Source organism: Perissodus microlepis, chromosome 18 (genome assembly GCF_051167445.1).
Source record: "Perissodus microlepis isolate ML-2025 ecotype Zambia chromosome 18, ASM5116744v1, whole genome shotgun sequence".
Classification (NCBI taxonomy): domain Eukaryota; kingdom Metazoa; phylum Chordata; class Actinopteri; order Cichliformes; family Cichlidae; genus Perissodus; species Perissodus microlepis.
The window spans coordinates 14,197,430-14,214,456 of NC_140478.1; the positions used below are offsets into that span (position 1 = coordinate 14,197,430).

The window sequence follows — 17,027 nt, forward strand, 5'->3', positions numbered from 1 at the left end:
GGTCCTAAACTATTGTGGATAAAATGAAATAAATATCAAATTAAATGATGAATAGAAATATTTACAGCATGAGTTCCTTACTAAGTTGGTAGGTTGTCACGGCAGAGCTGTGCTTGCATAAATATGTAATTGAGTAAGATTGTAACTTCTGATCAGACATTTGATAAGACTGGTTTCAGACACCTATTTTTTAGCTGTCATCAACAAGTATCACTGAGGCTGGAACAAACTGTCAGCGGTTAAAACCTCTGAGGAAGGTATGAAATGTTTACTTCCTCTTCATGTGCTTTACCCTCGTAGTATATCTCTTTATCTCTGTTGATGCAAATTCTGAGCCTATGGATTTTTGTTCACCAGTCTAGTCAAACAAAGAGGAAAAATATAGTATTTTGTAGGTTACATTCAAATGTTTTATTTGTGAATACGCTGTTTGGGAAAACTAATTTTCTGTTTGGGACTGGCAGAGAAAAAAGAAAAACAGATGCTCCTGAGGTACTTGGTTTAGAAAGAAGCTTTAAATAAGCTGCACATTTGCATGGTTCAGATTAAAGTGTTTTCAGTGTGGGAAAATACTTGATGTACTGAGCTACATCACACACTGAGGTTTCTGTGGTTATTTTGCAGCAGAGTGCCAGAAATATCAATCAGAGGATCTAATGTCTTCTAATCTGTGTAACTGTGGTTTAACAGCAACATCACATCAGTTTGAGACTGCAGGTGGAACAAATACCTGCAGCCTTCAGACGACTGCAGAGACCTGCAACTATTAAGAAGTAACCTTCACGTTAGCTTTCTAACTTTTGTGGATTACAGAACTGGTAAGAATAATTAATTAATTTTTATTCCATCTGCCTCAGTAAAATGAATCTTCAAATATTAGCTTCATTTGTCATGGTCATCCATATTACAAAACCTTTTTAAAGTTAAAAAAACATACTGTACAGATAAGTCGTCCATGTACAAGTTTAGGAAACATATGAAACATTTGCTGTGTAAAAAAAACTAATTTTATTTGAGCAATTTCTGAATTCTAGATGTGTAAGAACAGTTTATGAACACATTAGTATTTTGCGGTCAGGAGTTCAAGCAGGTTGTAGCTGCAGCTGTTTTCATGGATTTTCATGGATTTTGGGTAGACCACAGACTGAACTTTTCTGTCACTGATGACTCATTTTACAGAGAACACATTTTGAGTCTCAGCCATGTGGACACAACAGAGAAACTTCTTCTATTTGACCATCGGTGAGATGAACTTTACATCAATGAATTATTTTCTTTCTTTGCTATACTAACGATGGGCATAACTTTGTGCTGAACATTGGGAAAGGGGGGGGGGGGGGGGGGGGGGTGTCGTCAAGATCTCTGTCTAAATAAATTAATCTGGGTAAATTCCCAGATGATTAAACATGGAACTATGTAGCTGAAATGACTAAAGAAAATGAACAGCCTATTTATGCAAGATAGTTCATCATTTTATTGGGGGGGGGTTGTATTGGCTGGGTCCCCAACCCCCCTGGAAATCAGTGTTCAGTTCCTTAAAGGTTTTCTGTTATTTATTGCATCCAAATTAGAAACAAGAACAGCTCATTATTTCAGCATAATAAGTTATATTTTCTTTTCTACAGTCTCATATCTGTTTGCATCTTCAGCATCTGCAGGTCAGTCAATTTTTCTGTGAACAGCATCAGACTCACAAATGTTTTGCCAACCAACAGATAAAACAGTTTTGCTACATTAAATTACATTAAATCCATGTTTTCCCTCTTTTGTTCTTTTGATACATGCAATGCTTTATTTTTATCTATTCTTTTATTAGATTAGATCTTTTATTAGTTTCTTTGAATAAGTGAATGAATTGTTTAAAATATAAACCAACAGTACAAATGAACATTTGAAAATTTGTTTTAATGGGTACACATTAACCTATATATATATATATGTGTGTGTGTGTGTGTGTGTGTGTGTGTGTGTGTGTGTGTGTGTGTGTTTATGTGTGTGTTTATGTTTATGTTCAAGGAATGAAGGATTGTTTTAAAAGCAGCATTTTGCATTTTAATGTAGATGAAATAATTATAAACTAAGAAACTTTGTTTGGATCAGAACTCATAGGAAAAAAACGAACTCTGCACTAGATTCGTTGTACAGCAGCAGTGTGTGACCATATTATTCCGTATTATTATTGTTTGTATGTACATATAAATATTTTTTACTTAGCATGAAAATCAAATATAAAAAACATTTAATGAAAACTTAAACTTACTACAATAACTCTTTTCAGGATTATCCATGTCAACTGGAAAAGTAAAATGTAAAACAATTGTAGCACATTTATTTGGTTTATAATATTAGGCCATATTTATCTGTTTGCAAGTCATTTAGGTCCTATTTTAGCACCATCACATTGCAGAATAATGACTGCCCTGTTTTTTTTTTACAAGCTTCTATCATGAATCATGTTTTAATAGTGTTGAAATTAAACTTATTGCTACATTTCAGAGAGCATCTTATTTTGAAGGTTTCAGGCAATGCAGTCTACAGCTATTCAATCTCTTTTTACATTGAGTTAAAAATCATATTTTTAATAAATCAAGGATTTTGAAATAATTAAGTTTTAAAATAGTTTCTGTAACATTTAGATTATGTTGCCAGTAATTTAGTTTTCTTTTTAAAGCTCAAAGACATTTTTCTTCGTGAAATATGAATGCTGCGCACTGCGGCTGTTTTACATTCTTTTTGTTATATTTTTTTCTATTTTTTTTATTGTCTTCTTTTTTTTCTTTTTCTAGTTGAATTTGCTTATTTATAACATTTTTGCCACATGCATTAGTTGTGGGTTTCAGTTATCAATTTCAGATTAAAATCGATTTTAGCTTGAATAATGCGATATCGATTCATTAAATCCTGAATCGATTATTAAATATATATATATATATATATATATATATATATATATATATATGTATTTTGCAAGAAACACCAGAATCTCAGGTTAAAGCTTTCATTCCAACAACCAACAAACAGCTAAAATAACAATTGAGAGCAGGTTAACGATTCCACGCAAAGACCTAAACACAAAGGACCCGACACATCAGAATCTGTGACATGTCAGCTTTCTCACCTGTCAGCACTTGCATGGACATGCGGTCGGGGCTGAAAGCCGACAGCTCACAGATCCTGATGCTGCAGGTTTTGTCCAAAATTTACTGAACCAGCAGCAAAAGAAGATCAAAACTACGCTTCACATTTGATAAATATTGTCATGAATTCCCTCTTACCTTTGCCTTTTTGCTTCCACCACGATAAAAATCACACTTCCTGCAAAGTTCTTTTTCTCTCTTATTTTACTTCAAGAACAGTTTCCCATCTCAAATTTCTGTTTTCTGCATTATTCACGTGCTTATTGCGCATCAGTTTACCATTGTGTACAGTACTGTCGCCTGCTGTTTTTTTTTTTTTTTTAATGGAATCCGACAAGAAAGCCTAATTCGGTTGTGAAGTGATGACGTATGAAACCTGCTTTTGGGTCTAAACTACTCTGCGTTTATTAAGGCTGTTGTGTTTTTAACATGTTTTAATGCTTTCCAACATCTTGTTCTGTGTAATCTGAACAAGCTGTAATCCACAGAGAAATATATCTGATACATAACATGCTGTAACACCGATGATAACTTTCTTTAAAAAGCTGGCATGTGATTATATGTGGCTATTATTAGTTACTTTGTATGTTTGAGTGAGCATCAGAGGTTTTAAACTTGAAACTTCTCACTCTCTGTAAAAATACCAACAGCTTTGTGAAAAATGCTGTTGTGGTACAGTTTGTGCCATGCCCACTGGTTTCCACTGGCTTTTTGTTACTTCTTGTTTTATTTCTTCACTGTTCTCCTGTATTTTATTATTTTATTATTTTTTTCAAATTACTGATTTTTTTCAGACAAATGTATCTGACACAGGTGATGGAGTATTTGCCTTCATGAAACAGCACTAAAGATTACAATCATAACTGCTTATATGCTTTATACCTTTTGTGCTTAGAAATCAGATTAGCTGGGCATCAGTCTGGTCTTTGCTCTGGAAGAGTTGAAATATCCTACAACAACAGATGGGGAACAGTCTGTGATGATGGCTGGGACCTTAATGATGCTGAGGTGGTTTGCAGAGAATTAGACTGTGGGAAAGCACTGAGTGCTCCTCAATCATCTCACTTTGGTGAAGGAACAGGAGAAATCTGGCTGGATGATGTGTCCTGTTCAGGAAGTGAGAGATCTCTAACTAAGTGTCGGCACAAAGGATTTGGGACACACGACTGTACACACCAAAAGGACGCTGGTGTCATCTGTTCAGGTGAGATACATTCAAGACCGTCTAGACCAGGGGTCCCCAATCCCAGTCCACGAGGGCTGGTGTCTCTGCAGGTTTTAGATCTCACCCTGGGTCAACACACCTGAATCACATGATTAGTTCATTACCAGGCCTCTGGAGAACTTCAAGACATGTTGAGAAGGTAATTTATCCATTTAAATCAGCTGTGATGGATCAAGGACACATCTAAAACTTGCAGGGACACCGGCCCTCGTGGACTGGGATTGGGGACCTCTGGTCTTGACAATACCAAATGTAATCAAACATTTTTGTTCTTTTCTTCTACAACTTCATCATTATTATTCATTTGTCAGTGAGTTTTTGAACTAAAATTCATGGTGAGCACCAACTGATTAGTTGCAATAACCATACTGTGTAGCATTAAGTACTAACATGTTCTACTATGAATGCAGCTGTAATTCAAAGATAAATCGTACTTTAAACCTTCCAATAGATTTGTCTGAAAAACTAAAGTTGGATTATGTGCAGCTTTTGTCATTTGCATCATTAATTGTGTGCTTGAGTACATTTGATATAATTAAAAAATACTGTGTATTCTGTTTAAAGTGGATGTTCCTTCTTTTTTGTGTTTAGATGCAAGGATCAAATTAACTGGTTCTGGTTCAGCTCGTTGCTCTGGAAGAGTTGAGATCTACCATCAAAAAAGATGGGGAACAGTCTGTGATGATGGCTGGGACTTAAATGATGCTGAGGTGGTCTGCAAACAGTTAGACTGTGGGACAGCTTTAGCAGATCCTAAAGAGGCTCATTTTGGTGATGGAAGTGGACCGATCTGGCTTGATGATGTGTCCTGTTCTGGAAATGAAAGATCTATAATCCAGTGTCAGCACAGAAGATCTGGGAAAAACAGCTGTACACACAATAAAGATGCTGGTGTCATCTGTTCAGGTACATCTTTAATCATCAACAGAGTTATCATTAACTCACAGTAGTTTTGTCAGTGTGTGTTTAGTATCAACATTCAGGGTGAGCAGTGGAAATGAACTCTTAAAGTAACCAAACTGTGCCACCTAATTAGCTTGGAAAGAAAAGTGACTGGAAGGTTCCTGAAGATGTTCTGCCTCTCAATCGAGAAGCTTTTTCTGTTCTATGACCAAATAATGGCGAGTCCCAGGTTTTTAAGTTCTAGTGGGAGTTGTCCCTTAAGAGTCTTGAAGAAGTGAAGAGTGAGACCACATCAAGTTTCATCTGGATTCTTTGGATCCAGTGTAAGTTTCTGGACCTTTCCATTGGTGTCAGTCAGTGCTCTTAAAATATGTGGTTTTCCCAATTGGGCTTTCATCAAACTGGCAAAGATGCACAGGAAAGAAGGTCGAACACCAACTAGGAAGAAACAGAATGACAAACGGAACAACATGTAGCAGGTTGATCAGAGAAACTCAGGAAGACTCAGAAGAGTCTTCTCTATGCACAACATCCAACTGCACTTCAAACCCAAACTAGCAGTGCTCAGACTTCTAAATTGGAGAAACCAAACAGGTACTTCATAAATGCATGGCACAACATTGAAGAGGCACCTCGACAAGACAAGACTCAGCTATACATCTGCATCTAAAGGATAAATGTCACTCTCTCAGGATGCCAATTTTCACATTTTGGACAGAGAAGACAGATGGTTTGAAAGAGGAGTGAAAAAAGCCTTCTATGTCCACTGTGAATGTCCATCCTTGAACAGCTAACGACACAAACCATCTGCCTCCTGGACTTAGAACTGAAGAAGCTTCTCAAATGAGAGAAGAAACGTCTTCAAGAAACTTTAAAAAGTCCAGTGCCTTTTCTTTCCAAACTCCTTGGATTACCATAACCTGGATGATTGAGAACCTAAACAGCCATGCTGTGCCATATTCAGTAATAAAATGTCCCCCTATAAATGTAGCTGTATTCTACAGAGAAATATGTTTTTTTCTATCATCCTTTTAAACTGCTAATTCTTAAAAAGAAAAGCGTCTGCCTGTGTGGAGCTCCAGCCATTTATTTCTCCACTGTGAGTTTGAGTGCGCTTCAGATGAGTCTCACAAAGAAGTTCAAATAGTTGCTGTAAATGATAAATAGAAAAAATATTGCATTTAAAATGCATGTATTCTGTGTTCAGGTGGACCCATCAGATTACCTGGGTCCATCCTTTGCTCTGGAAGAGTTGAACTATATCACAAGCTCATTTATATTCTACTTTTTTGTTTTCAGTGACCCAAACTCACCCTTATTTGCTTCTTTGACTGTAATGAATAAAAAATAAGAAAAAAAAAATTAGAAACACGGTATAATCTTGTCTTTTTTTGCTAGGTGATCAGATAAGATTAGTTAATCCAGATAAATCTGAGTCAGCTCGTTGCTCTGGAAGAGTTGAAATCAATCACAGTAACAGCTGGGGAACAGTCTGTGATGATAGCTGGGACCCAAATGATGCTGAGGTGGTCTGCAGAGAGTTAAACTGTGGAACAGCCCTGAATGCCACTAAGTCTGCTCACTTTGGTGAAGGAACAGGAGAAATCTGGCTGGATGATGTGTCCTGTTCAGGAAGTGAGAGATCTCTGACTGAGTGTCAGCACAGAGGATTTGGGACACATGACTGTACACACAGTAAGGATGCTGGTGTTGTCTGCTCAGGTAAGAAACATTACTGATTAAAGGCAAATATGTAATAATTAAGGTTACAATATTTGTACAGTTTTAGATTTGAGCCATTGTTTCATGTGGTCTATGTATATCTACCTCTGTATTTATGTGGGATCCATGAGGTATATTTCAATTGACACTATTGGATTTGTCACTTCCCAGTTGAAAGTTTTTTTTTTTCTTTTTTTAATTTAACTTCAGATATGAACATACTGCATGCACAGTCCTCATTGTGATTCATACTAAATGAATGCTGAACAGTGTTAGCATGAAGCAATTCATTGTATCTGTCCCGTCAGTATGTTTTTTATAATTCATAATCAGTTTGGTGTGTGCACTGAGCAAAGGATTGCAGGTTTGGACTGTTTTAATTTCTGAAATTAATTGTGTTTGTTTACTGTGCCTAGGTGTGCCAGTCAGATTATCTGGAAGCACTTTGTGCTCTGGAAGAGTTGAAATCTTTTACAACAACACTTGGGGAACAGTCTGTGATGATAACTGGGACATAAATGATGCTGAGGTGGTTTGCAGAGAGCTCGGCTGTGGAACGGCACAGAGTGCTGCTGTATCAGCCGGCTTTGGTGAGGGAAGTGGATCCATCTGGCTTGATGATGTGGACTGTTCAGGAAGTGAGAGATCTCTGACTGAGTGTCAGCACAGAGGATTTGGGACACATGACTGTACACACAGTAAGGATGCTGGTATTGTCTGCTCAGGTGAGAAGTGATTTTTTGTAAATACTAAAAATTATAAATATAACAAGATAAAACTGTTGTCATTATTGTTACACACGCTGTCTCTCTGTGATTTCTGTTTTCCTCAGTGATCCTCCCAAAGCCCAGAATCTTCATGAATCCTGCTGGTAAAGTTGACCGGAGAAGTGATGTCAGCATCACTTGTTCAATATCACCTCAAAGCCAACAGCTTCTACAAGGAGAATTTACACTGAGGCAGATTTCAGGCTCATTCAATCAGACAAAACCATCAACCACCAACTCTGCTACATTCAAGATCCTCCAAGTAGATTTTGACAAGGATGGATTGTACCAGTGTGAATATTCACACGACTCCAGCATCTCCACAAGTGACTCTGTCAACGTCTCTGTTACTGGTAATAAAATGTAATATTGTTTAAATTACAGTCATAAAGTGACAGTGAAAATATTGTGTTTACTTGTTACACCCACTACAGGTTATTATAATGAAAATATAACATTTATTAATATAAGAAGTAAAGTATGTATTTCAATGATTTATCAATTGGTTAATTCAATTCAATTCAATTTTATTTATATAGCGCCAAATCACAACAAAAGTCGCCTCAAGGCGTTTTATATTGTACAGTAGATCGCACAATAATAGATACAGAGAAAAACCCAACAATCATATGACCCCCTATGAGCAAGCTCTTTGGCGAAAGTGGGAAGGAAAAACTCCCTTTTAACAGGAAGAAACCTCCGGCAGAACCAGGCTCAGGGAGGGGCGGCCATCTGCTGCGACCGGTTGGGGTGAGAGAAGGAAAACAGGATAAAGACATGCTGTGGAAGAGAGACAGAGGTTAATAACAGATATGATTCGATGCAGAGAGGTCTATTAACACATAGTGAGTGAGAAAGGTGACTGGAAAGGAAAAACTCAATGCATCATGGGAATCCCCCGGCAGCCTACGTCTATTGCAGCATAACTAAGGGAGGATTCAGGGTCACCTGGTCCAGCCCTAACTATATGCTTTAGCAAAAAGGAAAGTTTTAAGCCTAATCTTGAAAGTAGAGATAGTGTCTGTCTCTCGAATCCAAACTGGAAGCTGGTTCCACAGAAGAGGGGCCTGAAAACTGAAGGCTCTGCCTCCCATTCTACTTTTAAATACTCTAGGAACAACAAGTGGGCCTGCAGTGTGAGAGCGAAGTGCTCTAATAGGGTGATATGGTACTACAAGGTAATTAAGATATAAGATGGGGCCTGATTATTTAAGGCCTTGTATGTGAGGAGCAGGATTTTGAATTCAATTCTGGATTTAACAGGAAGCCAATGAAGGGAAGCCAAAACAGGAGAAATATGCTCTCTCGTTCTAGTCCCTGTCAGTACTCTTGCTGCAGCATTTTGGATTAGCTGAAGACTTTTCAGCAAGTTTTTAGGACATCCTGATAATAATGAATTACAGTCGTCCAGCCTGGAAGTAATGAATGCATGAACTAGTTTTTCAGCATCACTCTGAGACAGGATATTTCTAATTTTAGAGATGTTGCGCAAATGGAAGAAAGCAGTCTTACATATTTGTTTATTATGTGCGTTGAAGGACATGTCCTGGTCAAAAATGACTCCAAGGTTCCTCACAGCGTTACTGGAGGCCAAGGTAATGCCATCCAGAGTAAGAATTAGTACCACCAACGCTCAACAGTCACTCCTCAGTCACCTCTTCGAGTGCACACACACATTAAGTGAATAAACACATTCTATTTATAATAACTGCTAACCATGAATCTATGCATGAATTTTGTGTCTGACTGGAGTCTGACCTGAGTGAGCTTTAATAGATAATTGTTAAAGAGAATTTAGTTCCAAACAAAGGTGGGATTAAGTGTTAATAAAAACAGAATGCAATGATCTGTGAATCTCATAAACATAGAAAACACATCACATGTTTACACTGAGACCATTTAAATAAAAAATATTCACTCAGTTTGAATTTGATGGCAAAACCCAATATGTCCATAAAACATGGACAGGGTCGTCTTTACCACTGTGTTGCATCCACTCTTACTTTAACAACAGAACATAAACAACTGAGGAGACCAGCTGCTGGACTTACGGGAAACAAATGTTGTCCAGACTGAGGATTCAAGCTGCTCAACAGTCTCGACTCCTGTTTATTATGTCCTTTTTATTTGATCCATCAAAAAGGTCTGAAATGCAGAAAGGCCAGTTCACCACCAGGACTCTTCTACTATGAAGCCATGTTGTTATAATAGATGAGACTCACTCCCACTGTGCAAAGTGACGTCTTTTATAAGTCATTTTTGGACTTCTAATTTTGGTCAGGTGTTTTTTTGTTTTGTTTTTTACCTCTGATGAATGCATAGATTTGTCTCCATGTACAGGCTATTTATAGTCCAAATGTGATCATTGTGGACATCTTTTCAGAAACAAACTTAGACTCAGTTTCATTTTTATAATGCTTCTACATGTATAGCCTCTTTAGTCTTGTGTTTTAAGAGGGTGGAGGGTATGTTTTCTGTACAGAAACAGTTATATGTGAAGGAATGCAGAGTGATCAGCAGAGATCTGAAAGATGGTGCAGCCTCCTGAGCTAAAACAAAAGTGAGCAGCTGCACAGTGGATTTGGAGCAGAAATGTCCCAGCTTCTCACAGAAACTTTGCAAAATGTGCGCATTGTTGAGTGGATAGTTCACATACCAGTGATGGCACGTTTCAACCTGACGTTCCAGTGTTCCAGATTAACTGGTGTCGCGAATTAACTGGTGACAGAGAGCAGTGTATTTCCCTTGGGTAGGAGGGATCCTGGAGGAGGGTCATCACACGGCAGGTGGACAGTGGATCCGGTAAGGCCTCCACATGATGGTATTGCATCGCCGGCTGAAACGCCACGAAGAGCAAACTGAGCTTTGACGTGCATGAACCACAAAGGAGGGTTGTGAAGCCAAAAATCCGGCAGCTTAAAACGTACAGCTCTGCTATCCATCCTGATTGCCAATCTTGGTAGCCGGGCATCGGTCCTCCAGGATCTCCACTTCTGGCCGCAACCCGGCTCACAATGCACCCGACCCCTACAGCGCCTCCTCCAGGTGGTGGGCCTGCATTAAGATGGGCCCATGTCCCTTTTTCAGGTTGTGCCTGGCCGGATCCTGACAAGGATTCCTCCTGGGCGCCTCCTGGGTGAGGTGTTCCGGGCATGTCCTATTGGGAGGCCCCGGGGCAGAGCCAGGACATGCTCGAGCAATTATATCTCTCGGCTGGCCTGGGAACGCTTTGGTTTTCCCTCAGACAAGCTGGAGGAGGTGGCTGCGGAAAGGGAGTTCTGGGATTCTCTGCTTGGGAATAAAACTGTCACATAATGTCCAAAGAAATGACCCAGTCTAAAGTTCAAATGTTGAACGTCATACTGACGTCCAAGTTTGATCACCGTTGGCCGATAAATTGGACATCGTATAGATATCGAGAACTGGTCAAGGACCCAAGATAGACATGATCTGGACTTCTGACGTCCAGTGTTTAGTGGGCTATTATGTGTCACATGCACACACTGAAAGTAAATTGTCTTCACATCACAACTGTGGTATAGAGTTTCTTCCTGCTACCAGGTGGTTCCTGTTTTACTTACTATAGCTTTGTTATTTGTTCTTTCTTTTGTTCTCAGTGTTCCTGCAGCAGCCCAGCATCTCTGTGACATCTCCAGATGGAGGACTGGTCAGGGTACCTGATGGTTCAGAGATCATCAGCGGTTACAGCTTCGTCTTCACCTGCACAAATAATGAAAACTATCCTGGAGGAGTTTTCAATCTCATCTTCTATGGCTCCAATATGAAACGCACCAAACACACAAAGCCATCTGTCAACAACTCAGCCTCCTTTAGTTTCCCTGTAGCTGACTTTGGACATGATGGTCGCTACAGCTGTGTGTATGAGATAACTCTGTCAGCAGGAACGTTCACTTCCCCTGAGGCATCCTCGATTCATATTATCATTATATGTAAGCAGACAGCAAAACATTTCTACTTGCTGTGAGCAGTATTTGAATGACATATACATCACTAGATTAATATCAACATATTGAAATGTATGTTGTTAAACATCACTGTAGTAATCCCCCAAAAGTATATTCTGTTCATCTGGATGTAGTGTTTTCAGTGGGAGAAAAGTTAACTCACTCATCCAAGTGACTTCTTCAGTCTCAGCTGACTGCAGGTTTCCCCAATCTTATAAACATCACATTTGCTGAAACCAGCCCACTGAAGGAACAATGGGCTTGGAGGTCAGTTTCTTGATCATTAATATGCAAATTGTCATGACAATTGATCAACAACGACTGATCAAAGCCCATGACTACCATTCACAGAGAGTTGAGGTTCCCCACTCCCAAAGGCCTTTGATCAGTTGACTAAAGACTCCCGAACTTATCTGTAGGTACTTCATCAGTGGCTGCTGTTCAGTCTGATAATGATGCAATGTGGCCACCATATTGACGAGATGGAGTCACGCCTCCTAAACCATGTGTGTCTGGAGTGTCTAATGTGATGTAGTAAGATTGTGGGTGGGTGGAGAGACTTTTACATGCCATTCACTGGGAGCCCATTGCTTCATAATCTGTTCTTGTTAACATGGATGATTTATGAGGTTTTTAACATAATTTGTTTTATGTTTTTTAAAACCAGTGACGTTTGTCTCATGTTGACTGATCTCTTTCCACAGATTCAATCATTTCAGTGCTGAGATGTGTTTTCCTGCCACTGATTCTGCTTTTGGAGAACATTGCCCTTCATTTCTACTATAAGGTACATCAGAGTAAATAAAACCATGTATGAAACTGAGTGGTAGCTGAGAAGTGTAGGAACAGTAACGTGGATTGTGTATCGTCTCTCCAGGTCATCAAAAAGCAGAAATCAGACAAGAAGGAGAACGATGAGACGGATGTTTCTGGAGCTGAAGAAGTGGAGGCCGAGGAGGAAGAAGTCCAAGAAATAGAATTGAATCGAAACATAGAAACAAATGCAATAGTTTAAAATTTTTTGTTGGAATTTAGATTAAAATTGTTTAAATATTGTTTAATTATGTTTATGTTTTAAATGTCTGACACATTACTGCAGCGACTCTATTTAACCCGCCTTTACTGTCCAGTATAAACTCTTCATAGCATGACTGTGACTTAAGTTTGAAAATAATCCTTCATCCTCTCCAGTCCTCGCTTTCTTACTTCTTCCTCCATCTCTGCCAGCAAAGTTTTCCACACATTAAGTTTTTTACTTCTCACTAAACTGTATCTTTGGCTAACAGACAGAATGTGTGTCAGTCTGCACATTAACATGTTTTTATGTTTGCTGATATTTTTGAAAGTCTTTCAAATTATCTGCCGCTTACAAAAAATTCCTGCAATTATAGCATCCTATTATATATATAACAATATATTGGCAGAGAAAAAAACCAAAAGGCAGTAAAAAGTGTTTGTGCTTTGAATCATCATCACACCTGGAGGAGTTTTCCTGAAGACTACTGAAGAAATTAGAAGAACGCTGGCTAAGAGACTTTCATGCACATTAGAATTGTACAAACTGTTTTTTCCTCATATACTGTGTTTGTTTAAAGAAAACAATTGACTTAAGACTTTTGCAAGTTCTGTAATAAGGAAAATGAAGCTGTCTCACATTCATGCAGCTTACAACAAGAGCTGACAGCAGACACAGGAAGTCAGTGAGAGAGATAACGGTATGAACGGCTAATAAACTTGAGATGTTGTGACTGTGTAACGTTTGACAAAAACAGACTAAATAAAGGGCCTGAATTTGGTTACATTACTTTCATTTTCATCAAAGTAACCTGCAGGAAATTTTTGTATTGTTGTTGGCACTCTGATTTTATAAAAATATATGTTTGTTTTATATTTTATTCTAAAATCAACTTTTTTTAATTCTTACATTTTGGGGGGACAAATTTTATCTGAGACTGATGGTGGAAAAATATACACAGATATGACAAATTTTAAATCACCTCTCACCATCAGTAACACAAAATCCGCTTTGACCACCCTTTACTTTGTTGGGATCTAAACACTTCAGGCTGGAGGACGTCAGTGGGAACCCTTAAAACCCCTGACAGATTTGATCAGCTCTGTCTTTGACTCCGTCCTTGTGGCTCACAAATCCTGGTGGGACATATGTGGTGTTTTCATTCCACAACCATCTGCAAAGGAAAGAAATGAAGAAAAATATACTGATTTCTGAGAGCATATCAGACATCACTGATCCAACATGTGGCTGGAGGCTGTGCTGAGTAACTCTGACACACTATAGGATCAGTGAAATTTCTCACGTCATGTTCCTACCAAACAATTTCTTTTGTTGTACTTCCTGTATTTTCCTGCTGCTGAGCTCTCTCACTGCTACTGCTATAAAATTGCAAAGCCACGCCCCCTGCTGTTCAAGATCAACTCTGATAACAGCAAAACTACGCTTCACATAAACATCGTCATGAATTCCCTCTTTTGCTGTTTTGCTTCCTCCATGATAAAAATGAAACTTCCTGCAGAGCTCGCTCTCTCTCTCTGTACTTTTTTTTTAATTGACTTCCGACAAGAAAGTCTCATTTCTGCTGTTCAATACAGAAGAAATGTAAACTTTTTAAAATTATGACAAATTGTCTCTAATAAAACCTCTGTTACTTTGCTCTGCTTCACTTCAGCAGCATCAGATAATGTTTATAAGTTGATCCGTGTTTTTGTTTTTTTTGTTTTTTGGATCTACTGCAGAATATTTTTAACGTTACCTGTTATAAAAAGCCAGGACAGGGAAATCTCCTTCATGTTTTTCTGTGTTTTATTCTCAGTTACATTAACACAAAAGGCATCTGGTGTGATGCTCACACCTCTTATAGAGTCTCACAAGTGTCAGTACTAATAAATTATCAGAATTATGACATTTCTGAATGTCCGAGGTAAACTTTTCCTGATTCAAATCTAATCTAATCGAAATCGTGGATCAAATCGAATCTGGACCTTGTGAATTGGGATCGAATCGATTCTAGAAATCCGTGACGATACCCAGCCCTAACGTGGAGCACTATGTTCATAGGCTTAGGGGCTTTAAACTAGATTGTCCCAGAACATGAATGGTTTTTGATGGGACTCGGCGAGGGGGAACAGTGGTACGGGAGTGGGTGGTGGAAAGGCACTGAAACAGAGGGAAAACAGAGTCAGGTTGGTCCTTGGGGAAAAGACTGAGTTTGAACAGTCTTACTTGGTTGCAGGTGGTGTCATGCGAGAGGGAGGAAGCAGGATGAGGCCCGGGTGAGTGCAGTGAAGTAGTGATCCGTGATTCCAAAACAGAGGAGGGAGGCAGCCAAGTGAGACCGGAGAAAACTGATTAAGAGTTTTTATCAGCTATTTGGAGTACAATGGAGTCCAGCATCCAGGCAAGCGAAGCTATTGCAAGTTTGTAATGCGAGTCAAGAAACAAATGGAAAGACAAGAACACAGTGGTGAGTACCAGAACAATGAGCGCTGCAAGAGACATGAGGCCAAACACTAACGTGGGTTAGTGAAGGCTGGCTGTGGACGCTGGTCTGAAATACAGATTGCTAATTTTTTCTCTTCTCTCGACAGGTGATCCAGGTGTTTGTTTGTTTTTTCTTTTTTGTTTGTTTGTTTGCTTTTCATGTTTTTCTTCTTCCCCCCTTTCTCACTATCTCTTCTCCCCTCTATTTTGTCTTTCTCTCCCTCTCTTTCTTTCATTCCTTCTTTGTCCCTGTCCTATCCCCCAATCATGTCTGTCCCATCTATAACAACTGAAAATAAAATAAAATAAATACATTTAAAAAAAAAAAAAAGATGGATGCTGGTTGGATGGATTGAACCGGTCGTCTCGATACAAGAGCACATATTCATCTTCCTGGTCAGCTCTGCTCCACTGTACAGCTAAGATGACGTTGTTGTTTGGAGATTTACATGTCAGAGTGACGTTCTGTCCAGATTTGATTTTTTCCTGATCTGAATGAACAAACAGCACAGACCAGAGAGTTTAAAGTTCAAAGTGCAAACGGAGACCACAGAGTCAAACAGAAGAACTAAATAGCACTGTCTGCAGTTTTACCTTTAATGAATGAGCATAAATAAGTCAGTCTGCTGTTTTAACAGCTGTTATGGGCAAATATTAAAATACATTTTCAAGTGCTGCCTCTTCTGTGTCACAGGAGATGAAAACACGAAGTAGAAAGAACTTCCTGTGTCAACTCTACATGTGTAACAATGTTTTTAAAGATTTCTGAGTTCTAATTCAACTTTAACTAGATCACATCAGCCAAAAATAAAAAATAAAAATAAAAATAAAAAAGAAATACAGATGGCTTAATCAGTCTCAGGTGGCACTCTGGGGAGGAGCAGCTAAGGCTCCGCCCAAAGGCAGAGAACAGGCACTGTGGAAATTTACTATGACTCACCCAGACCATGAAACACAGGCTGATCTTTGTCTAACAATTATCCAGAAAATATTCATGAAAATGTCTCAACTCAAATTGCAGTATGGTATGTTTTTAATATTACATGGCATCAGAAAGATATGGATGTGTTTCAGCCTGTTTCCTCACTGTTTGTGATACACATTTGGGTGTGACCCTTTTTAAACACCCCTTGGTTCTAATCAATGGTGGATAAAATTAAATAAATATCAAATTAAATGATAAATAGAAATATTCACAGCATGAGTTCCTTACTAAGTTGGTAGTTAAGTAAAAGAAAAAAAAGATATCTGTCTGTAAAACAGCAGTGTTTGTCACAGCAGAGCTGTGCTTTCATAAATATGTACTTAAGTAGGATTGCAACATCTGATCAGACATTTGATAAGACTGGTTTCAGACACCTTTTTTCAGCTCTCACCAACAAGTATCACTGAGGCAGGAACAAACTCTCAGCGGTTAAAACCTCTGAGGCTGGTGTGAAATGTGAACTTCCTCTTCATGCACTTTACCCTCGTAGTATATCTCTTTATCTTTGTTGATGAAAATTCTGCTGCAAGCCTTTGGATTTCTTCTCACCAGTCTTTAGAAACAGAGAAGAAAAATATATGCATATACGCAAATGCATTCATTATTGTAATGTCATCAAAGACTGAGCTGTCGTCACCACTGACACTGGAGAGTTTACAAGGACTTGACTGATGTATGAGAAAATTATTTTGAGTGAAGAACAGCTTAATTTGAGTGAACAAAATTAATTGCTGCGTGCAAGTAATGTATTTCATTGTTTGCTATTATACATATACACACACAATAACAGCCCTCTTGCTCAGTTGTTGGCATTTGCTCTTGCT

The 17,027-nt window shown here is 38.6% G+C and overlaps 1 long non-coding RNA gene and 1 pseudogene across 2 annotated transcripts in view; both read left to right on the forward strand.

The window, feature by feature from the left end:
* Window positions 1-13,253, forward strand: part of LOC146367520 (scavenger receptor cysteine-rich domain-containing protein DMBT1-like) — a 29,737-nt pseudogene extending 16,484 nt beyond the window's left edge. The window contains exons 4-11 of the transcript XR_014797616.1: window positions 4,056-4,341; window positions 4,954-5,268; window positions 6,664-6,987; window positions 7,404-7,712; window positions 7,820-8,107; window positions 11,372-11,704; window positions 12,424-12,506; window positions 12,597-13,253. The product of XR_014797616.1 is annotated as a scavenger receptor cysteine-rich domain-containing protein DMBT1-like (transcript). The remainder of the gene's footprint in view (window positions 1-4,055; window positions 4,342-4,953; window positions 5,269-6,663; window positions 6,988-7,403; window positions 7,713-7,819; window positions 8,108-11,371; window positions 11,705-12,423; window positions 12,507-12,596) is intronic.
* LOC146367521 (uncharacterized) lies at window positions 719-1,731 on the forward strand. Its single transcript, XR_014797540.1, has 3 exons — window positions 719-818; window positions 1,180-1,242; window positions 1,626-1,731. It is a non-coding gene; the product is annotated as an uncharacterized LOC146367521 (long non-coding RNA).
* Window positions 13,254-17,027: the final 3,774 nt, after the last annotated feature.